This window comes from Narcine bancroftii, chromosome 3, assembly GCF_036971445.1.
Source record: "Narcine bancroftii isolate sNarBan1 chromosome 3, sNarBan1.hap1, whole genome shotgun sequence".
Lineage (NCBI taxonomy): Eukaryota > Metazoa > Chordata > Chondrichthyes > Torpediniformes > Narcinidae > Narcine > Narcine bancroftii.
Window position 1 is genome coordinate 144,058,108 of NC_091471.1, and position 27,673 is coordinate 144,085,780.

The following is a 27,673-nucleotide window of genomic DNA, read 5'->3' on the forward strand; positions in this document are numbered from 1 at the left end:
TTTGATGTTATTATCGCATATTATTATGATACAAAGAACATAGCATTGCCTTGCTGACATGCTGAAACGTGTTAAGTCAGTAAACCTTTTGCACCATTTCCTTTAACCTTCATTCCTGATGTTAAGCTTGGCTATGACCTCCTCTTCTCACTGAGACTCAACTGTGAACTTGCTGATTGCTGAGCCCCCAGAGGTGCTGGAAGACTCTCCATCCTTTCAGATGTTAGGAGTCCTGCTGGATATTTGCCATGCTTGCTCTCTGCCCTGCACAACTGATGCTCACTGTAAATATCAAAATCACTGGAGAAACTTCCACCACTGGATAAACACATTAGAAATCTTACATGCTTGTCTTCAAACAGCACTGGTTACTTTTTGTTTGGGAGCCTGTCCACATTTCATCCATGCCTTGATGAAGGGCTCAAGCTCGAAACATTGGTTATGTATCTTTATCTTTTTATCTTTGACCTGCTGAGTTTCTCCAGCATTGTACTTTTACTGGCTACTTCTCGTGGTGTTACCAATGCAGTTGGCGCTGTCTGAAAGTTGAAACAATGATAATTAGGCAACAGCATAAATATTGTATAATTTCTTCATCAATCAAGCATATCATGATTCTTCCACTCCTGGTGATTACTTGGTACCTTTCTCACAGATTTTACAAAGAGTTTTAGTTCAGTTAGTATTCGCTCTCTCATATCATCTTTCACATCTAAAATAAAGGGTGGGCTAAGAGTTCAACGCCTGCTTTTTGTGCCTTGTGAGTTCCCTTCTATTTGAGCCCTACTGTCTTTGTCTAATGTTACCCACATTATGTGAAGGCAAATGATGTACCTCAGGTTGGTTAACTGATTGTCACTGGTGAGAAGGGAGATACTGACAGGATCTATTGAAGTAAGAGAGCTGAGGGGAGTTGCAAACAGAAGGTCATGTGTTGAAGTTGAAGAGGGATGGGACAGAAGAGAGCTACCCTGGTACTGAGATCTTTAAAAACAGAACATGTCAATTCCCTTATTAAGTCAGGCATACAGTAACTTTTGTTTATATAGCACCTTTAATATACAATCCCAAGTTCTGTCACAGGGATACTATCAATTAAAATCTGACGCTGAACACATCAGGGTGTACTGTGGTCAGTGAGTTAGATAAAAGTTTGGTCAGTGAGTTAAATTATAATGCTTAAAGGATGACAGTGGTGGAGTTGAGAACAAAAAATCTTAAGGGCAGCCCGAGATCTGTCTGCCAATAGTGACATTGTTACATGTGGAGATGATTAACTGTCTATATATCTCAGAATCAGGTTATTGAATTTCTTCCAACACTGGACAAACTGGGCGTGAGGGAGGTGTTACCTGATAGCAGTAACCCCTTTAATAAGATATCAATAGCTCCTATGACAGATTTTCTACAAAGCCGCCTCAGCCACACTTATCTCCTCCATTGTGAACAGAGGAGGCTGTGATGCAGTTATCTGGTCTGAATGTTAAACCCTATTGCAGAAAGCTCTGGTGGCAATGTCAAAGTAGTCCTGTACATCAAAGCCACCTGGTAGGAATTCATTATAGCTTTGCTTGACAACAAAATTGGTGGAAGTGGAAAGTCCACCCACTAATCCATTTGTGGGTGGACAGCATTTGTGTTACAGCAACTTTGAAGATAATGTATGTTTAACCAGATTTTTTAATTGACTGTTATATCTCTCCCGTGACCTCTGCCTTTGCACCTAGTTGCTGGATCACTAAACATTCTATTAATTAGCTGACCTGATGAATTCTTGGTGGGAAACAAGCTGCTGTCCTGCTGACAACTTATTTGGTCATTGCCCAACAAAATTCAAACATGCCTCGATCTAGGTTTGTATTGTATGTGTCAAGCACTGCTGTAACAGTAAGCAGACACAAAACTCGAGAAAGACTGTACAACAGGTTTTATTCAGTTAAAATCTCTGCTACAGTGGTAGCTGTACTGGTGACTCCTGAGTGTCTGCCTTGGGAGGGGCCAGATCAGGATTATAATCCTGGGCAGTTGATTGACAGCCAGCTGGGTGGAGTTTGATCTATTCAGGTCGGCTGATTGACAGCCAGCCAGGTGTGGTCTGTCCTTCAGTGATCTTCTTGCAGGTACAGAGTTCGCCCTCTGCAGTAGGCTGGTGGTGTATCACCACAATATGTATTTATAGTTATGAGTGAACTATCAAATTTGTAAACTTAAATAAGGTTTGAGGGTTCATGACTGCATTTTTCAGCTCATCAAAAGCAGTTACGATTGATTACTTGTTAATTCCCAAAACATTTACACCATTACACATGTCTAGATAAATGCAGTTCCAATTGTACTTGAAAATGTTAACACCATCCAGGATAAAATAGTTCTCTTCATTCCACTCCATTCTCCAGATTAAATATTCATTCCCTCCATGACATGCCAAAATGCCCTGCAATCATTCACCAGGGCTGTTTCAGAAATGCCATCCAAACCTGCAACTTCTGTCTCTGAGAAGGACATGGGCAATTGGTGTATTGAAATGCGGGCATTTGAAATGTCCATTGTAAAGTTACACATTATTCAAGAACTGTATTTTCTAACAATGAATTCTAACCTTATGAAAACAAACTCAAGGTTGATGAATATACCCAAAGGATTAATAGTCAACTTTATTTATCATTCATACCATGCTCGCACGGTAAAGGTGAGATAGCATTTCTCCAGGACCACGGAAAAGATTTACATAAATAGAAGTTAAAATATTAAGACGTATATAATAAAGGTCCTTTCAGATGTTGGATTCCTGCTGGATATTTGCCATGCTCGCTCTCTGCCCTGCACATGTTTTGGAAATTCAGGAGCCTGATGGCTTGGGGGAAAAACTGTTGCCCAATACAGATATAAGGGCCGGAGTACTGCGGTATCGCCTACCAGATGGAAAAAAGGGAGAACAGTTTACATGAGGGGTGTGTGGAGTCCTTCACAATGCTTACTGCTTTCTTCATACATCATGTGTTGTAGATGTCAGTCATGGTAGGAAGAGAGCCCCCAATGATCTTTTCTGCTGACTTCACGATCCACTGCAGGGTCTTGAGGTCTGAGGAGGTACAGCTTCCAATCCAGACGGTGATGCAATTGCTCAGAACGCTCTCAATACATCCTCTGTAGAATGTAGTGAGGATGAAGGGTGGGAGATGAACTTTCCTCAGCCTTCACAGGAAGTAGAGGTGCTGCTGGGCTTTCTTGGCTATGGAGCTGGTGTTAGGGACCAGGTGAGATTCTCTGCCAAGTGCACACCAAGGAACTTCGTACTCTTGACAACTTCAATGGTAGAGCTGTTAATGGTCAGCAGAGGGTGATCCCCCAGTTCTCATGAAGTTGACAACCATTTCTTTGGTTTTATTAATGTTCAAATATAGATTGTTGGCTCTGCACCAATCCATTTACAACTGCACCTCATCTCTGTACGCTGACTCATCATTCTTACTAATAAGTCCAACCACGGTCATGGCATTTTGGACCCCCACCTGGGGGTGGGGGTGAGGTCCCAGTCCTCAGTGTGATGGTCTTGGAAGTGCTGTTTCCAATCCTGTCTTCCTGAGTTCTCCCCGACAGGAAGTCAAGAATCCATTTGGAAAGGGAGGTGTTTAGACCATAAGGCTCAACTTCAGGTACTGAGGTATGATTGTGTTGAATGCTGAACTGAAGTCAATAAACAGCATTCGAAAATGTGTGTCCTTATTTTCCAGGTGGGTGAGGGCTAGATGGAGGGCAGTGGCCATAGCATTGTCTGTGGAGCAGTTGGATCTATATGCGAAATGCAGGGGACCAGTGAGTGGGGCAGCAAGAGCTTGATATGCCCCATGACAAGTCTCTCAAAGCACTTCATGAAAGTAGACGTGAGTGTGACAGGGTGGTAATCACTGAGGCAGGACACACGGGGACACTAGTGATGGCTTTGAAGCACGTTGGGACCATTGCACTTCTCAGGGAGATGTTAAAGATGTCGGTGAGAACATCTGGCAGCTGAGCCGCACATCCCCTGAGTACTCTGCCGGGAATGTTGTCAGTCCAGCAGCCTATTTTCATCTCTGCCCAGTCCCACTTGTCTGTCAGCTGAAATTTGTCCATGGCCTTGTTATCTCAACATGGGACTCTTCAATGGTAGGAAACTTATGTATTACATATACAAATATGAACAAGTATTCTGCGTAACACATCTGCAATTGTTCTTTGTATTTCACCTGTTATTTTCAATGAATCACTCTGTTCATTAGAACATACAATTTTCATTTCATTACCATATCATATCATATATAATTACAAAGAAATGTACGTTTGTTATTCATTGATCTGGCACAATCTGTTTAAAAACCTTCTGTGATTAAGTTTGGCAGACAAATTATTAGAGCCATTTAATGTTTCTAAGGTCTAAATTAATCATGACTCTGAAGAAAGCTTATCAACATCTGCTACACTTTCAGTGTAACTATTTCTGATGCGTGATATTAACCTGATTCTCAGGATTGATTGGGTTTTCATCAAGTCTTATGTAACCTTACCCTTCCTTTCTGCTTCTAGCCAACTTTCACTTCCAGTTTTCTTTGTTGTCAACAGCATCAACGTGCATGAACATCAAACTTTAAATTCAGCTTCAAAAAGAGGGGAGAATATGAAGCAGTATCTGAGGTGAGGGATCATTAAAACTGTTGTTACAGAATTACATTTTGAGAGAAATGAAAAGATTCTTAGAGAGGTAGGAAGATGGAATGGATAAGGAAAAATTGCTAGGCTGAGACTCTTATTCACTCATCGTGTAGGCATTGTTAACAAGGCCAGCACCAATTAGCTGCATTTCTGAATGGACTGAGAAAGTGATGACCTGCTACAACAGTAGTTTGTCAAAGGAGTAAAACATGAAAGTCTGTTTTTATTCATCAAGAGAAGTAAAGATTAATAAAAATAGTGTTTTGTTAAAACTTTGTGGCTCACCAATTCACTTCAAGGGTAACTTAGAGTCAACACTACTGGCTTGACTCTGGAGTTACGATTGAGTAAAGATAGCAAAAACAAACTCCTGGAGGAACCCAGCTGGTCAGACAGGATCTGTGGAGGCAGGGAGATGGTCAACATTTTGGGTTGGGGACCCTGCACCAGGATCAACAAGCTTTGTAAAATCCAAGCCAACTTTTAGCTAACGTGGTTTTCCCAGATATCCACAATATGTCGTGGATACACTCTTCGTGGTGATGCAATAACGGCACAAGAACTGTTACTCTGAGTGCGATGAAGTAAAACTCCTCAAATTAGATTTCTACATAGGTCATAGAACAGTACAGCACAGGAACAGGCCTTTCAGCCCATGATGTCTGTGCTGAATGATGCCCAAATGAAACTAACCTACTATTGCTCGCACATGATACATATCCATCTATTCCCTGTATATTCATGCGTCTATCTCGAAGGCTCTCCATCACTCCCCTTGGCAGCCAGTTCCAGGCACTTACAATGCTCTGTTTAAAAAAATGGTCTCACTCATCTCCTTTAAATTCCCTCCCACTTCACTTCCAATAAATGTGACATTTTCTCCATAGGAAAAGGACTGTCTCTCTGCCCTATCTATGCCTCTCATACTTCCATAAAAATTCTATCAGGTCTCCCCTCAACATCTGTGCAGTGGAAAAAAACAACCTACATTAATCCTCATAACCATTCTCCTCAAATCAAGGCAACATCCTGGGTAACCTCTTTTGTATTTCCAAAGCCTCCCTATCTTTCATGTAATGGAGTGAACAAAATTGTTCACAATATTCTAAGTGCGACCTAACCAAAGTTTTATTAAGCTGCAATATGACTTCCTTACTTTTATATTCAATGGCCCACCCAATGAAGCCAAGCATGCTGCACACTTCTTTACCCCTCCCCCTATTTTACCCCTCCCCCTATTTACTTTCAATGAGCTATGGACATAGACCCTCAAATCCCTCTGTATGTCAATGCTTATAAGAGTCCTGCCAAAGAGCAATACCTCACACTTGTCCACTTGTTCTCCATCTGCAACCATACATGATCTGCTGGAGAATCTCAGCAGGTCAAAGAGCATCAATGGGAGAAAAGGAATGGTCAACATCTTGAGCCAAAGCTTAATTAAGAAAAAAAGCATTTTCTTAATTGCTCAACTGTAAACAGTGTGAATTTGCCCTGCACAGTCTTGCTCATGTAATCATGCCAAGTAATTATTTTTCTTATTGCTTGCTGTCTACCATCGCATTTTTATAGACTACAAGATATAGATTTGAGCCCTTAATCTCATTCTTAAAAAAATATAATAAGAAGGTGTTGAAAATTAGTGCACAATATTCTTCAACATTTGCACACTAATCCTTTAATTCAATCAGTACTCTTTCTGGTAATTCTCACCTTCTTGTTAACATAGAAAACACTTCTCACAGTGAGACTCCAGCAATTACATCTCAACCCAATTTAAAAGTGTTAATGCAATAAATATCTTATTTGTCCAAAATGCCACTTATGACGAGCTTATTGCCATTTATTTCTTCAGTCTTCAACAATGACTATGAGACGCAAGTGAGATCTTCCTATTTTTCTCTTTAAATACAGTAGAAATCTTTTTCGCCTTTAACATTTTCAAAATGTTTCAGTATAAGGGTATTAAAGGTTATGGAGAGAAGGCGGGGACGGGGTACTGAACTTTAAGATCAGCCATGATCTTGTTGAATGGCGGAGCAGGCTCGAAGGGTCGAATGACCTACTCCTGCTCCTATCTTCTATGTTTCTATGTTTCTAAAATGCTCTTATGCTCCTTAAGAATTACTCGTGATGTTGCTCAAAGTGCCCAAAGATTTCAATGTTACTAGAGGTGAAAAATAGAAATAGAATACCCAGAACAATATATATCTCTATTGCAGCAGTTTAATGAAACAAAATAGAAGAAATTTCCATTGATGGGGTAAACATTTCCTAATTGAAAATAATTAAATACTTAGGGTCAATTCTCATCCCGTCAGTCCCCATCTGTGCTACTTAATGCTATGCAATGGAACAAGAAAAGTTGGCAGAGATCTATTCTGTTGGATTTTTGGGAAGTTTCCTTCCATGATTTTATGGGTTTTTTTTAAGTTCAACACAGTAACAGGCCCTTGTGATGCCCAATTACACCCATGTGACTAATTCACCTTCTAATCCCATATATATTTAGAATGTGGGAGGAAACTGGAACACATGGAGGAAATGCACATGGACGCAAGAAGAACGTGCAAACTCATTTTATCATGAAACAAAGGTAGTAACTGTCCCATACAAATGAGAATATTAGGATATATTGTAACTCATGACAGGCAATTTAATTTCAAGCTGCTTGATTTCTCACTTTCATAGAATACTCAGCACAGCTTGAAATATGCCAAAGGATGCCAAGAGATGCAGTATGATAACATTACATCTATTTCAAAGGTGCCTATTTCAGGTCCTCAATGGGTCTGTTTATCTCAGCCAAAACATATGGATTTACTCATTAGTCTTTTCATTTCTTCTGTAATTGAAAATTGAAATTTCATACCATGGAAAACTGTCTAAAAATCCATATCTTCAGGGCAGGAGCTGGAGTGAACTGTAAGTTGCTGCTGACACTGGGATTTCAAACTTTGGTAGCATCTGGACTGTTAGCTTAATTTCTGTTGCCCCTTGTGTTCTGTCAAATCTGTTGTGAAATTTTAATGGTACTGCTTCTTTCTACTTCCTCATATCCCCTAATTAAATTGATCAATAATGCAATGTGACATAGGATTTGGTGCCCTCTCATGTCAACGTGCTCCTATTTGGTAAAGAGGAATAATGAAAGGATGTGTTCCCAAAGTAGGCATATCTAAACTAGGGTGGAAAGTCAGATAGATTCTCTGTGCATGAATGCTGAATCCAAGGCACTCTGATTTTCAGCCTCATTTCTGGTTATAATGGAGTGCTTTGGCTCAAAGAGCCAACTGTTGAAGTGTGGGATGAGAGTGTTTGAGAGTAGTAAAGGATGCGGAATCATTCATGCAACGGGGAAAAGGAGGCTCATAGGCTAGAAATGAATGAGGCCAGGGGATCAGAGATCAGAGCAAAGATCAAGGATCAGCAAAACCAAGGAGATATATGTGGACTTCAGGAGGAGGTCAGGGGAACACAACCCAGTCCTCATAGAGGGTCAAGAACTTCAAATTTATGGATGTCAACATCTCTGAGGATCTGACCTGGAGCCTCCATGTCAATGAAATGACAAAGAAGGCTCGCCAGAAGCTATACTTGGTGAGGTGTCTAAGGAGATTCGGTATGTCACTGAAGACTTTCATAAACCTCTAAAGGTGTACCGTTGAGAATATTCTGACTGGTTGCATCACTGCCTGGTATGGAGGTGCCAATTCTCAGAACAAGAATAAATTCCAGAGGGTTGTTAACTCAGCCTGCGACATCACAGGCACCAGACTTCATTCCATAGAGGATGTCTACATGAGGTGATGTCTTAAAAACACAGCCTCTATCTTCAAAGACCCCCCACCACCCAGGTTATGCCCTCTTCACTCTGCTACCATCGGGAAAAATGTACAGGAGCCTAAAGAAGAACACTCAATGACACAAGGACAGCTTCTTCCCCACTGCCATCAGATATCTGAATAATCTATGAATCAAAGACATTGCCTTTTTTGTCCACTATTATTGTTTTTTTTTATAGTAATGTTGTAAGATGGTTATAATATGAATGTCAGCATTATATGCTGCCACAAAACAACGAGTTTCATGATTTGTTTAAGACAATAAATTGTGATTCTGATTCTAATTCTAATCAAATGTCTGAGAAGGAGTGACTGGGAGAAAAGAAACCTGAATGGGAAGATAAGTGAAGATTAATAAAGGGTGCCTTGGAAATCGATTAATGGCCAGGAGTCAATTGATAGGATGACGGAGGAAAGAACTGGAGATTAGGAGATGAGATTCACCCTCATTCTACATTCTGAAATTTCAAAATACCCATCTGGAGCTAAATACTTTCATAACAAATATATAGTACAAGCACCACGTTCATCATTTCAGTGCAGGCAACTCTCTCACTTACAGAAATACATGAGCCATGGTTTCTCTTAAGCTCCAACAGGACTGTGGCAGGTTGAGCATTCTTTCCCCCAGTAATAAAATCACTAGCTATGCCATTGTTTATTGCTGTCAACATTGTGACAGATTATGTTGTGTTTGTTTTGTATATAGATAAGTTTTTTGGAGATAAATTGGGGCAGGTTTTTTAGTGTAGGTCACATACAAGCACTTTAAAACAGATCTTATTTAAAATACTGGAGCTCTGCTCATGCTAGACATGTCAGCCCCAGAGTCTTTACAAAAGCTTTGGAGAGTGCTCAAGATACTTCACTAATGGATTGTTGTTTACAAAAAGGCAACAGTTAAAAGAACTTGTCAGAGCCATTGACTGTCTGAAGTGGAACTTGCTGTTCTAGGAAGGTCATGTGGTTTTGAAAGCAGAGAGAGTCAAACAGATTTTCTCTCTGAGAGAGAGAGAAGCCGCTTTCAGGTGGCCTGAATACCCAACTGTAAAGCTGCCTATTCTACCCTGATGTGGCTGTCAGGTGGACACCTGAAAGTGGAGAACCCAGCCAGGAGGAGCACTTACCTAACCCTCCTCCTGTAGGTATATTCTCCAGCTCAGAGAATTCCCCCGTTGCACCTGAAAGAAGCACCAGGCAAAGCGGCTAGCAGCTTTCAGGTGCCTAGTAGTCCCTGCTGCCTGACAGTTTCCCGGTGCAGGACTACAGGGCTGGGGCAGCCGGCGTGAGACTACAAGGCTGGAGAGGCCAGCGCGGGACATCAGGGCTGGGGCGGCCAGCGCGGGACATCAGGATGAGGCTGGCCATCCAGCCCTGACGTCCCGCGCTGGTCGCTCCAGCCTTGTAGTCTCACACCGGCTGCCCCAGCTCTATAGTCCCGCACCAGCTGCCCCAGCCCTGACATCCCACGCTGTTGTCTCAACCCTGTAGTCCCACGCTGTCCTCTCCAGCCTTGTAGTCCCGCACCGGGGGACTGTCAGGCAGTGAAGAGGGGGCTGGTAGGCAGCGAGGAGGAGGCTGTCGGCAGTGGGGAGGGGGTCTATTAAGCAGAGGGGAGGCAAGCTGTCAGACAGCTGCTCCTGCCCCAATTCAGGAGCCGGTGTTTGCTCCGCGGCACCTCTCCCTGCTTCGGACCTTTCAGGTGGTAGAACCCCGCCTTCAGCACTGCCACCTGAACGTCCCTTTGCAGACACCCGCAGCCGCTCCAGAACCGCATTCTCCAGGTGATTCCACCTGAAAGCAGCTAGAGAGATCAGTTCTAAAGTTTTACAGTCATTAAACTAACACCATATTGTGAAGGGTGATGGAATGCAAAATATGTAGATTAGAGCTTGAAAATAGTTAGCCACCAGCTAGTGGGCCCCTTTCTTATCAGAAGTCTCAAGGATAACGGAATCTGGCTTAAACTGGCAAGATGACCTAGGGCATCCAATAGTAACAATTGCACTTGCTTAATGAAGGCACGAATATTAACTTAGACGCCCCCAATGATGAGACTGGCTGATTAACATAACGTGATGTACGATGAGGGAGGGACTGTGCGGTATCTGCAGGGATGGGAGTAGAAAGTGGAAGGTTGTAAGGTATTGAAATTCCGATTGGAAGAGACTAAATGAAGGTGTGGTGATGTTGAGCGCGTGATTGTACAAAAGAGTGATGGACTAAAAGACACCCGGCTTTGCAGACCCGAAATAAAGCTGAACCTGTTCTCCAAGACTTTGTCTCCAGAGTAGTGATTGTGAACACTTTATATTTCACAAGCTTGGGGGCTCATCAGGGATCACAACTCCCACAGCTTGGTGACTGGCTATCGAAGGACAAAAAGGTGAACCCCGCTGATTTCAGTGGTCTCAGATTTCCTTGTCGTCAGCCGTTTGAGCAAGAGATATCTGGGCAGGAGACTCTGGAGAACAAGGGGGAACTCCGGTAGGAGGAATGGTTCAGTCGGGAGACTCTCGTGCACGAGACCCGGGTAAGAAAATTGACTATTAAGTATTACTCGAGTGACCGGGATAGTCTGTCAGGGGTTTGTGATCTGACAGGTAGGAAAATGGGTAATCAGTGTACCAGAACTGATGAGTCCTGGGAGAAGAAAGGACCCCGGAATGAGGGTCCCGGAACTGGCATACCGCCGGATAGTCCGTTGTGGCGGATGTTAGGGAACAGACCCGTGAAAGGATCGGGAACAGACCTGTAAAAGGGTCGGGTCAGAGACCAAAGAATATCTCTGGGGAGATTTTAGGGAACTTGGTGGTCTGGGACCATGGATGAATAAGAGCTCAGGGAGCTCAGTTAAGAGTTCAGGGAACTAGTCCGATCAGGGACCATTAGTATGTTTGTGTGCATGTGTGTGCTCGGGGAGCTCGGGTTTTGGGAATCTGAGGTACAATGGGGAATTGTGTAGATACAACTATCTGGAGGATGAAAATATAATTTGAAAAGTATCTGAGACATTAAATAAACGATTAGAGAGAGAAGGCTGGCCGTTGTGGGGTACTTGGGATGATGAATTCATTAAAGAGGTCATTGGAAAATGGCGCCCGTTAGCACAAGAAAGAAAGGAGATAGGCTTGCAGGTTGCCAAACTAACACTGTAAAACTGGCAGAAGGGGGGACAGTAAACCTATGGATGTCCTCCAGAAAGAATGTGCACATAGAAAGAAGCAGGATAGGAAAAATTAGGAAAGGGAAAAAAGCAAAGGGTAGGCAGGAGAAGCCTCTTGCACAGGAGGATAAACAAAGACTACGTAGTCAAATGGAAGTCCTAAGGCTGATGGAGGAGAGAGAGATGAGTGACCCCGAGTACTCCTCAGGGACCCCCTAAGGAGCACTACTAGTATATCATCTGCCTGTATCTAGACCCCTAGCAGCTGTCCCCTCTGTGCCAGCAGTACCCAAAATATTTTCGGATCCTGTTCGTGCTCGAACCCAGAGACATGATAAATCATCCGGCCACTGTAACAAAGAAGTTAAGATTTAAAGAAAGTCTGTGGAAAATTCTAGAAGCTTTTGTTAAAACACATTTGTCTGCATTTGCACAGTTTAAAAATTAAGCTGTTCTCAGTGAGGACAGAGAGAATTCAGCAGAAAAACTTAAGATACCACTCTACCAGCCAGGCAAATTGGCAGGAAGCCCAGAAGAAGAGATAATGCAGCCAGTTTGTGCAGAATACTACAGAGCAGAGAACGAAGACAGCCAGGAATACTCTTAAAGGGGCCACACAAGATACCAATTTGTTTGCAATTTAAAGTTGAGCACCTACCCATGATAAAGATGTGATTTCTTAACTTAATGAGGCAGCAGATAAAGTAGCTAAAGTATCTAAAAGATTATCAGGATTGGGACACCAAAGATTTAGTTCAACATGAGTCCTCCTCAATGAGACTTATACCTTCCATCCAGGAGATTAGACTCCACCAGAGGGACGCCTCTGATAGAGAAATTGAGCAATGGAAATGTTCCGGTTGTTATTATGTTGATGTACTTGAGTTTTGGGTAACCCCAGCAGCCAGGGTGTTACTATTGTGGGAAAGTGGGACCTTTCAAACAGGAATGTCCCGAATTAAAGATGGAAAGGGATGTTATCCCTCTGATGACTTTTGGGGAGGATTAATGAGATCAGGGGTTTCTTCCAGGTGGGACCCAACAAAGAGGATGCCGTTTTTCTGGTGGACACAGAGGCCACTAGATCATCATTAAATGTTATACCGGAGGGAGTTAGATTCACTAGTCAACAATTAAAGGTATCAGGGATAAAAGGGGAAGAGTTTTCTGTACCGATTTTGGAGCCCATTATGGTCGGAATGGATCATGATGAAGTGATGTGGCAATTATTATACATTCCGGATATTGGAAGTAACCTCCTGGGTTACAACTGGGGTTAGAAAAGGGGGTAAAATATTTGAGACACTTAATAAGTAAGGGAAAAACAAAGATGAGTCACAAAAGGATTAAGGAGATTTTGGAACTGGTTCTCCCAAAAACAAAGAAGGAACGAAGGAAGTTCCTGGGACTGATGGGTTATTGTTGACTGTGGATAGATTCATATGCACAAAAGACTAGAAACTTATACCTCACCTCTAGGATACTTCAAGAAACAATGCATAAGTTAGAAATAACATGGGATTTTCATACCCCATGGCATCCCCCTTCCTCAGGATGGGTAGAACGAATGAATCAAACATTGTCCAAATTGGTGCTAGAAACAAAGTTACCCTGGACTAAATGCCTGCTTATAGCATTACTGCGAATCTGAATAGCACCTCAAAGGAATGTTGGATTGTCCCCTTATGATATGCTATTCAGACTGCCATTTTTTGGAAAGAGAAGGGGAATTGCTTACTGTAGAAGTCACTGACAAATTTGTAAGGAACTATACAGAGCCGTTGTCATACCCACACTCCTGTTCGGCTCCGAATCATGGGTCCTCTACCGGCACCACCTACGGCTCCTAGAACGCTTCCACCAGCGTTGTCTCCGCTCCATCCTCAACATCCATTGGAGCGCTTACATCCCTAACGTCGAAGTACTCGAGATGGCAGAGGTCGACAGCATCGAGTCCACGCTGCTGAAGATCCAGCTGCGCTGGATGGGTCACGTCTCCAGAATGGAGGACCATCGCCTTCCCAAGATCATGTTATATGGCGAGCTCTCCACTGGCCACCGTGACAGAGGTGCACCAAAGAAAAGGTACAAGGACTGCCTAAAGAAATCTCTTGGTGCCTGCCACATTGACCACTGCCAGTGGGCTGATATCGCCTCAAACCGTGCATCTTGGCGCCTCACAGTTTGGCGGGCAGCAACCTCCTTTGAAGAAGACCGCAGAGCCTACCTCACTGACAAAAGGCAAAGGAGGAAAAACCCAACACCCAACCCCAACCAACCAATTTTCCCCTGCAACCGCTGCAATCGTGTCTGCCTGTCCCGCATCGGACTTGTCAGCCACAAACGAGCCTGCAGCTGACGTGGACTTTTTACCCCCTCCATAAATCTTCGTCCGCGAAGCCAAGCCAAAGAAAAGAAAAGACAAAGATGTATTGGTGCTTGCTTCTTCTTTATTTGTTCTTCGGAAAAAGGGTCTGTTGGCCCAGACACCTCCGCTCGAATTTGCCATTCACAAAATAAAACCAGGTGATTTGGTTCTGGTTAAGACATGGAAGGACGCCAACCTTCATCCAAGTTTGGAGGGATCATTTCTAACCCTCCTGATCACTGAGACAGTGATAAGAATTGCAGAAAAAGGTGGAGACATTACACCAGAGTGAAAGGACCGGTGAGGACCCCTGCTGAGCTGCCAACTTTGCACATACATCCCACCTAAAACCCGCTCAAGATCCAGTTGAAAGGACATTGATGGTCATTAGGACAGGACTTTGAATAGTTTGTGAAACATAAGTTAAATAACTATGTACAACCCTCCTCCTTCGGTAGAAAGAAACATGAGATGGTGGTGGATATGCTGAATAGAGTTGGTAAGTGGGAACCAGGGTTGGGCTGATGGGATTCATACCCCAGTAAGGAGAGGATTGGAATCCATCATCAAGCCCTCAGGGCCAGTAAAGTTCACCATTACCATTCCCGAGAGTTCTAAACCACAGGTGATACGGTTCGATGCATGTAGTTTAATAAAGTGTGGAAGGATCGAGAGTCAGAGATGATTATAGTGTTCAGGAGAAATATATGTGTTTTAATAGACACTGCCCCTATTGGAGTGACGTATGGTGGACTACCCAGAAAAACCTACTTGAAAAGGGTAAATTGGAAAAATTTGGAATGGGGATAAACATCAGTCGTAGAAGGATCAAAGACTAATCCAACTGATACTACCTTCACAATAATACCCAAGGTGAAACCCTATACTTCACCCAATGATCCGAAAATAGTACAGATAGTAGAGGACCTTAGACAGATGATTGAGATTGACACAGGATATGGGGATACAAATCACTGGGTAGAATGGATAAAATATACCGCGAAGAGTTTAAACAAGAGCAATTGCTATGCATGCACTTCTGGATGTCCGATACCACAGGTGGTTCCACCTCCGTTGGCGTGGGGTAAAGACAGACAAGAAATGAGGTGCATGATGTCTTTGTATCAGGATAAAGAGGCCTGGGGTAACCAGTCCTGTAAATCTCTGTCCTTGATGTTCCTTCCTCTGAAGAGGAAGGATGTCCGGATTCCGCCGGCATTCTGGGCTGTGTCAGGGAATCACACAGCCTGCATTTCAAGACAAGGAAGACAGTTCACAAAGGACCTAGGAAAGCTACAACTATGCACAAAGGTACAAGACATGACAGAGGAGAGGGGAGGGAACCACTCAGCCTTGAATGTACCTCAAGCGGATCTATGGTGGTTCTGCAGAGGCAGAATCCTTGGACCAATTCTTCCTCCCAATTGGAAAAGCACCTGCGCAATCATTCAATTGGCCATACCCTTCACCTTGGCATTTGAAGGTAATAGGGATAAAGAAAAGTAAGAAGGAGTTCCTTGGGACGTTTTTCAATAATCAAATTTATATTGATTCAATTGGGGTGTCAAGAAGAGTACCTAATGAATTTTAAGCATGCAATCAGATAGCAGCAGGGTTTGATGTAGTTTAATCAAAGATACATGGTAAAAAGAAAAAAGATGGATTGTGAAAAATAGCTGGAGATGATTAAACTAACACCATACTGTGAAGGGTGAAGGAATGCAAAATATGTAGATTAGAGCTTGAAAATAGTTAGCCACCAGCTAGTGGGCCCCTTTCTTATCAGAAGCCTCAAGGATAACGGAATCTGACTTAAACTGGCAAGATGACCTAGGGCATCCAATAGTAACAATTGCCCTTGCTTAATGAAGGCATGAATATTAACTTAGATGCCCCCAATGATGAGACTGGCTGATTAACATAACGTGATGTACGATGAGGGAGGGACTGTGCGGTATCTGCAGGGATGGGAGTAGAAAGTGGAAGGTTGTAAGGTATTGAAATTCCGATTGGAAGAGGCTAAATGAAGCTGTGGTGATTTTGAGCGTGGGACTGTATAAAAGAGTGATGATTCTGGACCTCCGGTGTGTCTTGGGACTAAGAGACACCCGGCTCTGCAGACCTGAAATAAAGCTGAACCCGTTCCCCAAGACTTTGTCTCCAGAACACTTTATATTTCACAACAGCAGCAGCTGAGACTGGAACAGGACAAGCTGGCAAGCTTGTGGAAAATCCCATTTAGAAGATGGGTTGTGAGTGCTTAGTTCAGCCTGGTCAAAGCCCTTGTGGTTTATGCAAGAGGAGAGGACTGGCTTTCTAATGTTTCATGTGAAATAAGGGAAACAAGAAGGAACTCTGTGGTGACCTGAATGAAAGAGGTTATCATCTGGAGACCCCTGAAGGGGCAAGTTTTGTCAGCAAGACACTAAAGTGGCTGATGGAAGTACATCAATTGTGGATGTCCTGGAACAACAATCTCTCTCTGAAAACTGACAAGAACCTTTATGAGAAGTAACCATTTGCTTTTCAAGCACCAAAACCTGGTGGACTTTATAAATGTTAAATTCTGTGCACAGTATAAGAATTGCATGCAACCAGTGAACTTGAAGGAATGAGAAGTGAGATTGGAATGTGAATCAAAGAACTTTTCTCAACTTACATACACATCACATACACGTACACTTAGAATTAGAAGGGGGTTAAGTTAGGTTAGTTTAGTTAATAATGATAAGTTAAAGTTTGATTCTGTTTTCATGTTTAAAAATAATTAAAAGTAACTTTTGTTTTGGTTAATTTCTATTGCTGCTGGGTTTTGTGGACCTCTGAGCTTGTAACAATATGAGTTGCGGAACTTGGGTAAACAAAGGTTGGGGAGGTCATGTTCCACTTGTATAAGACATTGGTGGGACCCATTGAGAATATTATGTTCAGCTTTGGTCACTATGTTACAGGAAGGATGTTGTCAGATGGAGTTGGTGCAGTGAAAATTTACAAGGATCTTGCCAGGAATCAGGGGCCTGATCTCTAGGGGGAAGCTGCGGAGGCTAGGGCTTTAATCCTTGGGGCACAAGAGGATGAGGGATGATCTCATAGAGGTGTACAGTTATGAGCCCAGAAGACTCCAAAATCCAGCAGCAATACGTATTCATCAGACAAGTGGTTACTTAAACAAAAGTTGTTTTTAATTATCTTTAAACTTGAAAACAGGATCAGACTTTAACTTATTAATATTAACTTACTTAACCTAACTTAACCCCCTTCTAATTCTAAGCACACATGTATGTAATGTGTAAGTTCAGCAAAGTTCTTTGATTCGCAGTCCAATCTTATTTCTCATTACTTCAAGTTCACTGGTTGCAGGCAATTCTTATACTGTGCACAGAATCTAACATTTATGAATTTCACCAGGCTTTGGTGCTTGAAAGGTAAATAGTTATCTCTCAGGAAGGTTCTTGTCGGTTTTCAGAGAGATATCTGTTGTTCGCTTGTCACCCACAACTGATTCGTTTTTAATCAGCCACCTCAGCGTCTTGCCGAAGAAACTTGCCCCCTTAGGGTTCTCCAGATGATAACCTCTTTCTTTCAGGTCATCACAGAGTTCCTTTTTGTTTCTTTTATTTCAGGGGAAACATTAGACAGCCAGTCCTCTCCTCTTGCATGAACCACAAGAGCTTTGACAAGGCTGAACTAAACACTCACAATCCATCTTCCAAAAGCGGTTTTCCACAAGCTTGCCAGCTTGTCCTGTTCCAGTCTCAGCTGCTGCTGCTGACTGTAAAACTGTAGAACTGATCTCTCTCTCTCTCTCTTTCTTTCTCTCTCTCAGAGAGAAAGCCTGTTTTACTCTCTCTGCTTGCAAAACCACATGACCTTCAGCAAATTCCACTCCAGATGGTCTGCGGCTCTGACAAGTTCTTTCATTTGTAGCCTTTTTGTAAACAGCAATCCATTAGTGATGTCTCTTGGGCACTCTCCAAAGCTTTTGCAAAGGCTCTGGAGCCGACGTGTCTAACATGAGCAGAGTTCCGGTATTTTAAATAAGATCTGTTTTAAAGTGTTTGTATGTGACCTACACTAACAAACCTACCCCAATTTATCTCCCAAAAACATATCTATAAAAAATATAAAATACAACATAATCTGTCACAGTACAAAATCATGAGAGGAATAGATTGATTAAATGCACAGAGTTTATTGCCTAAGTTCGGTTATCATAACCAGAGGACATAGGTTTATGATGAGAGGAAATAAATTTAATAGGAACTTTGGGCAACATTTTTTTGCACAGAGGGTGTTGGGTGTATGGAACAAGCTGTCAGAGGTGGTAGTTGAGGTATGTACTATTGCAACATTTAATAAAAATTTGATGAGTACAGCGATAGAATGTTTGGAGGAATATTGGGACAAATACAAGCAGATAGGACGAGTCTGGGGGAGAGGTTTTAGTTGCTCGGAGCAGTTGGTCTGAAGAGCCTATTTTCATACTGACTCTTTATCAGATTTAGTTTAGCCCAGTGGTTCTCAACCTTTTTCTTTCCACTCACATACTACTTTAAGTATTCTCTATGCCATAGGACTTTGTGATTAGTAAGGGATTGCTGATGGTGGTATATGAGTTTGAATAAAAAGTTTGAAAACCGCTGTTTTAATCGTACCTAATTGATTCATTATGTGCACGGTTTCATAACTCCAAAGGAAATTGGTCAATGACAATTTTTCTCAAGCAAAATATTTCAGTAACAATTGGGTCTAGAGCAGTGATTCTCAACCTTTCCTTTCCACTCACATACCACCTTAAGCAATCCCTTACTAATCACAGAGCACCAATGACATAGGGATTACTTAAAGTGGTATGTGAGTGGAAAGAAAAAGGTTGAGAACCACTCTAATGAGACCAGGATAATCCATGCCAATGGTTCCATTAAAATATCTTTGACAAGATAATGACAGCAAAAGTGCATTGCATAATGTGTCTGAAAAATCTGCTGCAGGTCAGGGAGTTGTGAAGGTGTGGATATCCATGTGCAAGAGATTAAAATCAAGTGGGGGAGATCCTAGTTGGAGCAAGAGATGGAAAACTACAATGGGGTAGCTTCAGAATCAGATTTATAAGTGCAAACTTCAGTATCCCTTGTCTTTTAGTATGGAATAAGTTCAATCAATTACAGTCTCAGACAAAGTTAGAGACAGAATTTATTAAACCAATCCCAATTCAGGTTTTTTAATGTATGAAAGTTCAGTGATGGAATGTGTTTTATGAGCAGGCTAGTGGGCATCTCATACATAGTACAACTAATACGGCATAGTACAAAAGTACATGAGAGTGGAGTTACCAAGAGAGCTCAGTTAGTACAGAGTAAAGGAACATAGTTTTACTATTGGGTTCATTCAGGAATCTGATAACAGTGGGAAAGAATCTGTCCTGCTTATGTAGTTCCTGCTACTTGCCACGACTTCCACTCACATTCTGACAAAATTGTTTTTTTATCATATCTATTGCATTCAAAAAGGTAGATTTATAGCTCCTCCTCATGGACAATAAGGGATATGTAAATGATTGTTGCCTTTGTCAGTGTCACCCAAATATTATACAAGAATTAAAATAAAAATATAGTAAAACCCTAGGTATCCATCATCTATGGGGATTGGTAGATGTGGGATAAATGAACTTTCTGGTTGTTTGAGATAGCATGTTGTGTGATTGTCAAATTAGCGACATTTTAAACATCTGGTTTTTTTTTAACCTATTTACTTTCTGTGATTTTTTTTGCCAGCTGCATGAGGTTTCCAGTTGCTTGAATTCTGGATAACAGGGGTTTACTGTAGTATGTGTTCTAAACAAAACTTTAGAAAAACTATGAAGTGGTAATATGGTATGAGTGTGAACTCAGTGAGGTGACTACAGAGAAATATTGGTAAATCCGGACATATTAATGTGAAACTAGTTAAGGCTTAAATAGAATTAATGATGCAGTGGCCAGTTGTCCAGTCAATACATATCAAATAGAAACAGAGCATATCAGATGGCCTATCATGTCTGCTCCAAGATAATTGGCTGACCTTCTGCATCATTTCCACCATAATCACATCCTTTGATTTTTTGAGTATCCAAAATTTTGTCAATTTCAGTACTGAAAATACTTATCAAATGAGCATCCACTGCCCTTGGGTTTAGAGAAATCAAGGATTTTCAATTTCCTGCATGAAAAAAAATAATATTTTCATGTTAGCTGACCCCTTATCCTGAGACTATGAACTCCCTGCTCAATTTTACTGGGGAAAAATTCCTCTCATCAGTCTTCTGAGTATTTTATAATTTCAAGATCAGTTCTCATTTTTCTAAACTCCATAACATTTTGGTCTATTTTCTTCACATTTCTAAAAGACAGGTCCCCACTATCAAGCCAAAAAGAACTATGCTTCATTTCTTGTATGGTGACCAGGCCCTAACAGTATCACCAAATCCCATATTCCTTAAACTTGTATGACAACCTTTTGTGTGCCTCTTTATCAAATATCTTGTGAAAATTCGAATGTGTTTCAATCCTTCTTCCACCTTATCTGCTCTGCTGATTAAACCCTCAAAAATTAAGAATAGAAGGCTGTCAATCATATCATCCTCTTCATAAAATGGTATAGACAATGCCTAAACATTTTGCATCAAATTTTTCATTGTCCTGAAATCATTGATTATCTGTCCCTGGACCGTGTTAATTATTTCAGATTCCAGCAATATGTAGTGGGCCAGAACAATAGAGGATCTGAAATACCATTGAGAGTCTGGTGCACACACAGAACAGTGCTTATTGTTGGTAACACCTTTCCCCAGGTTCAGTAATTGTTAACAAATTAAAATGCTCATTGAAAAATATATTTTTAAATGTTGTGCTAAAAGACAAGCACATGCTCAAAAACAATTATACACACTGAAATTAACTTAATTAAATCATTAAATAAGCTCCATTTACTTTTTTTCAAGCATCTAATTTAGTCAGTGAGTTCAGCATGAAATAGGCACCTTGCCCATTGAGTCATTACTGACCATCAAGCACCTAAAACAAATGAAAGGTTAATTGTCATAAGCCTAAGTACCATGTACAGATGCTGTGGCTTTCCAGGGATATAAAACTAATTACATTTTCCAGCACTTGGCCCATAACCTTTAATGTCTTGATGATTCAAGTGTTTGTCCAAATACATATTTACTATTGTAAGAGTATCTCAAACAAAGGTTGGAGGTGTTGTGGATAGTGTAGAAGGTTGTCATAGGCTACAGCAGGATATAGACAGGATGCAGAGTTAAACGGAAAAGTGGCAGATAGAATTCAATTTGGATAATTGTGAAGGTTGCACTTGAAGATGAGATATGTAGTTAATGGCAGGATTCTGAACACTGCAGAGGAACAGAGAGATCTTAAGGATCAGGTCTGTTAATCCCTCAAAGTTGGCAAGCAAGTTGATAGGGTTATTAAGAAGGTGTATGATGTATTAGGCTTCATTATTCAGGGGATTGAGTTCAAAAGTGGTGAGGTAATGTTGCAGCTCTATAAAATTCTGGTTAGACCACACTTAAGAGTATTGTGTTCATTTCTGGTCACCTCATTATAGGAAGGATGCAGATGCTTTAGAGAAGGTGCAGAGGAGATTTATCAGAATGTTGCCTGGATTGGAGAACATGTATATGAAGCAACGATGCCAGAGCTATGACTTTTCTCTTTAGAGCGATGAAGGATGAGAGGTGACTTAATAGATTGGGTGGACAACCACCAACTTTTTCCCAGAGTGACTGATGGAATTGTGTTGTTATTCATATTTAGTTATAAAATATATATATTTTTAGTAAAGTTATTTTGTGGGTTTGGACATAGAGGTACAGAGGTACATAATTACACTCAGAAAGAAGCCATTTTCAGAGTCGCAAAGTCTAGCAAGCAACCCCAATAAAATTAGAAGTGTTTGTTCATTGACAATGAGGTTGCTGAAGGAGGACATCTAATTAAAAAAAAACTCTTTGCTTGTTTACCTATGTTGTTAGAATGAAAACACAGATGGAAGCTATATATACAAGGAAGCTATTTGCTGGTTGGTCAGTAGACAGATCAGAGGCATTGGCTTGTAAAACTTTTGGAAGTGACAAAGTCATATGCTTTTAGCATATAGATGTGAAGTAACTGAAATAAACTTCAAAGACAGCAATGATGTCATGTCACTTGATTAAAGACATTTTGAGAGAACATATTACTGAAAACAGACATTTTGAGACCAGAAAAAGGTGCTTGACTATCCTTTAATTAACACAGGATTGAAGATACAGTAACCAGAAAGGTTACTCCTGGTCAAAGGAGAACACAAATTAAGTAGCTTTTAAAAGAGAATGACCACCTCCAACTGTCTCTTTAATAAAGAGAGGGCAGTTCTGCTCTGTCCATTTCTAATGGCATTTCATTTAACTCTTGCCTGGGTTTGTGAAATCATCATGGAAGAAAAACAAGTCCTGAAACCTCCATACAAGAGGAGGAAATCATTTGTATGAAGAAACAATTCTCTGAAAACTACTCTACAAGAAAGTTGTGAATTTTGAGGTCTTATTCTTCACACCTACTCCATAATTACTGTTGGGCAACAATTTAAAGAATATGAGTTTCAAAACAAAACTGATTGAACTTCAAAATCATCTCTTCAGAATTATGCCTGACCTATGGTGGTTTTGGTTTACACAAACACACACACACACACACACACACACACACACACACACACACACGCACAGAGGCGCATAGTGAGGTTAAGTAAAATTTAAGTGAGAAGTATTTTATTATTAATAGTTATTAATAAAAATTATTATTTTGAAGATATTGTTTTCTTGGTGAATTTCTATCACTGCTGGTCTACTATGTAACAGTAACAATAACAAATACCAGAGGACTTATACTTAAGGTGAGTAGAGAAAAGTTTAGGGGAGACATCAGAGTTAATTTATTTTTACTCAAAGAGTGATTTGAATGTCTGGAATGTTTTGTTGGGAGTGATGGTGGAGACTGGTACAATAAGGGCATGCAAAAGACCCTTTGATAGGCATATGGATGTCAGTAAAATAGAGGGTTATGGATGTGAGGTATGGAAAAATTAGATGGTTGTAGAGTAGGTTTACATAGATTGACACAACATCATGAGCTGCAGGGTCAGTAATGTTCTATATTCTAAATATCTGTCTCTTTGGGCAGTATATTGTAAAATTTCAAACACTCTTTGGGTGAAATAATTCTTCCTCAAGTCCCACCTATATCTCTAGTCCTTTAAACCTATGTCCCCTGATTAAAGATACATTCGCACCTTATAATTTTATAGACCATTCAGTTCACCCTCAGAATTTTTCCTTGGAATTTTTCATTCCAAGGAATACAAACCCAGCCTATCCAGCCTCTCCTCACATTGAAGTGTCCCATCACAGAGAATCTTTTCTGCACCCTTTCCTATGCAAACCTTCAGAACAGCATACAATACTTTGACTGCATAACTAATATTTCATATTCATTACAATGGGCCACTGGTCAGTCAGCAGGGTTTATCTACTGAGAGTTGGCAAGTCTGTAGAAATTCATGCTGATCCTTTGTCTTTACTAGAGTTCAACTTTAGTCAGGCAGGAGGGCAAGAGAAGTTGAAGGTGTGGGAGGCCCATTGGCAGTGCTTGAGATTGTGACTTGTGGGGGGACATTCAAGGAGAAAGAAGTTCCAGCCCATTGTGATTTTCCAGCTCCCCTCATAACAGTTCTTAATTTTTCTAACAACTGGTTACATTTAACTTTTTTTTCTCTCTCCTTTTGAGAACAGAATGATTAAATATGTTGATTGCCCTTAGCATGTCAGGCACATTAAAAGTGAGAGAAACAGCAACAAATTTAAGATCAGGGACCCATCATGAAAATTGGAAAAGTAAGAAAGCAAGCATTTATTAAGTCACAGAGTGGGGAAGGATGGACTGAACCTCCTCGTTATGATGAGAGCTTCCAGCATTTTTGCTTCAGATTTCTAGCATCTGCAGTTTTTTGGTCCAAGGATGAGATGTACAGCCTTCCAATTCAAAGGATCCATTCTATAATCTTAGATAAATCAATTCTGATGTATTCATTACCTCTGCAGCCGCCTTTTTTAATGTTCTAGAATGTAGATTCCCAAATCCATGGGATGAATTGGTTTTTAGTCAGAGCAAATTTCCCAGTTTCTCACTTTAGTTTCACTTTCAGTTTTTAATTTACTTCCACACTGTTTCCAATAATATTTTTTGTTTATGCAACTTTGAAAAGACTTAAAATATTTATTTAACATCTGTAGTGCACTCTCAGTAACCACCAAAACTAGGCTGAGGGAACAATAGGCTTTAATAAACAGAAGAACCTTACTGGCCCGGATCCAGGTAGAGGAACAGCAGGAAGGGAGAGGTTGCTCGACCTTTATGGCCCAAGACCACGGGGGAGGAGCCATAGGGTATGAGTCATCAGTGGGTGGGCCAGCTCCATATGTACAGTAGCCAACAATAACTATATACAATGGAGGAAACATATCACCATCACATTATTATCATTTCCTTATACAGTACCTCATTAAAATTTGACTCATCCCTATCTGCAAGCAATCCATATTTACTTTAGCTAATCTCAATCTTTTCCCTGACCTGCAGAAGTTTTTTATCCTTTGGTTTCATTTGAGAGATTTCTTGTCCATCTCTCAAATTATAGATTGTTGGCTGTGCTTTGCTGATTTCCAAAAGCTACCTATTTCCCACAATTCTGGCAATACTTTATGATTCCTTTAGTTTAATATTCCTTCTTCGCCTATACCATTTGGCAATGATTATTTTTACAAGGGAATTTATTTTAATTAATATTTACGATCTATTTGTCTAAATTGCTTAATTTACCTCAGCTTTTAACCTGATTTTCCAACTCACCCCTTGTATTTCTGTAATTGGCTTTGTTTAAATTTAAGTCCACAGTAAGCAAAAGACATTGCTTATCGACCAGCTTGGAACTCTTGTCACTGATAATATTGTGCTCTTCGTTTTTATATTGTTGCTCCTTTTATTAACGTCATTTCACCTAATGAAAGAGAGCCTCTTGAGCCCTCATTAGAGGGATTTCCAAAAGGTGAAGCTGTGCATTGTTAAGAACACAACAATGATCTTTGAGACCAGATCAATGCAGGTATCTGGTGCATACTTTGAACATGTTGAAGAAGCTTCAATACCAATTGAAGTGAATGAATGGACCTTGTGAAAGTACTGCTCGTTTGGAATTCTGGGAAACTGCCACTGAGCAAGTAGAGGGGAATGGTTATCTTGAAGTGCAAATGGCCCTTTTGACTTGGAATGCCAGTTCCTTGGAAATGTTTTAAATAAAAGCATCTTGGAAGCTGACAAGTAGACAATTGTTATTTGTTATTGTTATGTATCCAGTAAAAGGAGCAGATCAGGCTCTGTCCACTCTGTGGAGATCCTTGCTAATTGATAATATTGAAATACTTAATACTTTATTATATTGGCATTAGTCGCCCACAAGAACCAAATGAAATAGTCATCTCAAGAGAAATATGCATCTATCATGTGTGCTTCAATATGGCTTATTTATAGATGTTCCCAGTGGGATCTGGAAATTAAAAACTGCCAGACATGGTTAGGGCAGTGGTGACTTCAACAACCACAGGCAAAGTGGTGCTGTTAGTAAAGAGCTGTAGCACTTGGCACAATACCAACAACCTCCTTTGTAAAGTGAAGGATCTACTTATGTGTTCAAATGCAAACAGGCACAACTCTGCTAATATGTTAGAGCAGAGTGTCCCAAACTGGGTTCTGTGAAAAGGCCTAGGGGTTCCACATAAGAAATGACAGGGATCTATGTGTTTTCCTTTAAATTACTTTTACCTTTGTCTTTAATTCAATTTGTTTCCGGGGAAAGATAAGATGGTGGCCCCATGGGGTTGGGGGAGAGGAAACACGTACGACACTCTGCTGACACTCACCTTGGCCGCTCATTTTCACAATACCTGCCCACTTTCCTGCTCCAATCACCTTGGCCTGTCCATCAAAGGGTCCAGCGGTGGGGTTCCAGAATGATGCCCGTGCAGCCAACCACCGGGTCATTCCCCTATTGTGTCGTCGACAGGTGCACGGGCTAGATTGGAGGGGGGGGGTACACCCACTGACCTTGCATGTCAAATCACCAACCATTTGTTGTGGGTGACGACATCCGTGACCTGTCAATCGCCACCTGGCCCAATTACCTGGGTAGGAGGGGATTGGGTTGGACAGATTATGACATCCCTGTAGCCCACCCACACAGCCAATCAGTGGGCAAGGCCCCCATTATGATGCTCAGTGTGGGTTATGCCCATCCTCATCTGTCAATCAGCAGTATGCTCATCTGTGCGCAGTGAATCATCACTGGATGAAGGCCTTCCCCCTCATTGTGATGTCAGTCTAAGAACAGACTCCCGCCCACCTCACCTATCAATCAATGGCTAGTGATTCTGGGGTAGTGGAGGAGGTGACGTCAGCAGCAGACTGGTCTTCTCTTGTCAATAGCTGCCTGGACCAACTACCAAGTGGCGACTCCCCCCCACCACCTCATTGTGACATTGGAGGACAGGCAAACATCATGGAGAATGGTGTTTACTTACTATCTTATTATGTTTGTGTATATACCGTCTTTTAAACTGTAATTGACGATTGGGGTTCCACGATTTCCAAGTGCTCCCCAAAAGGGTTCTGTGAGCTAAAATGTTTGGGAAGCCCTGTGTTAGAGTAAGGCATCTGTGGATGGTTGCCAACTACCAATCCAACATTCATATCCTTTGTCCATTCTGGAAATAAAGAGAGAGGAGCATCCTCAGTGGGATTCCCTTACTGATGGGATATATTCCTCAGCAAATAGCACACAGCCAAGGAGAAGGGGTGGAATTAGTGCAAATCTGCCAATGCATGCCCAAAATGGCAGTTTTTGTCTTGCAAATTCCATGATGAATTTGTAGTCTACCCTGTGAATGTAATTTTATCTCCAATTGAGACACCAAACTAATATTATCTATTATTTTTTATATATTAGATGTATGGCTGAAAAGATATTGCTTTGCTTTCTTGATCAGAAAGGCACTCATATGATTTGCCACAAAAAAAAGTTAAATAGTGTCTGAACCAGATTTGACAGCCTTTTTCCAAATTAATTCTTGGAATAAATTTTCTCTAACCTGGAGTTGTCACACATGAGTTAAAGAGAAATTGAATGAACTACAACATATAACTTTGTAGTCACTCCTAAATTATTATAAACCTGCGGACAGATTCCCCCGAATCCAAGCAGTTTTCAGAACATGGAGAATTGGTCTTTTCTTTTAAGACTTTAAAAATTTAACTAAATTGTTGCTTTTAATAGTTTTTTCTTTGGCTTTCTATGCATTTTTTCATCACCTCTATGCAGGATCCAGCAATGGAGTTTTCATCATTTTAATACTGTACTTGTGCAATTTATTCTTTAATATTCACATGCATCTTCCTAGAAGCAAATATTCAATGGAAATCAGAAATGCAAGCTTCTTGTAAATATAACTTG

The 27,673-nt window shown here is 41.0% G+C and overlaps 1 long non-coding RNA gene across 1 annotated transcript; it reads right to left on the bottom strand.

The window, feature by feature from the left end:
- LOC138757662 (uncharacterized) lies at window positions 1–26,441 on the bottom strand. Its single transcript, XR_011353795.1, has 2 exons — window positions 26,088–26,441; window positions 1–539 (listed from the first exon to the last, which is right to left on the bottom strand). It is a non-coding gene; the product is annotated as an uncharacterized lncRNA (long non-coding RNA).
- Between the last annotated feature and the right edge of the window lie 1,232 nt (window positions 26,442–27,673).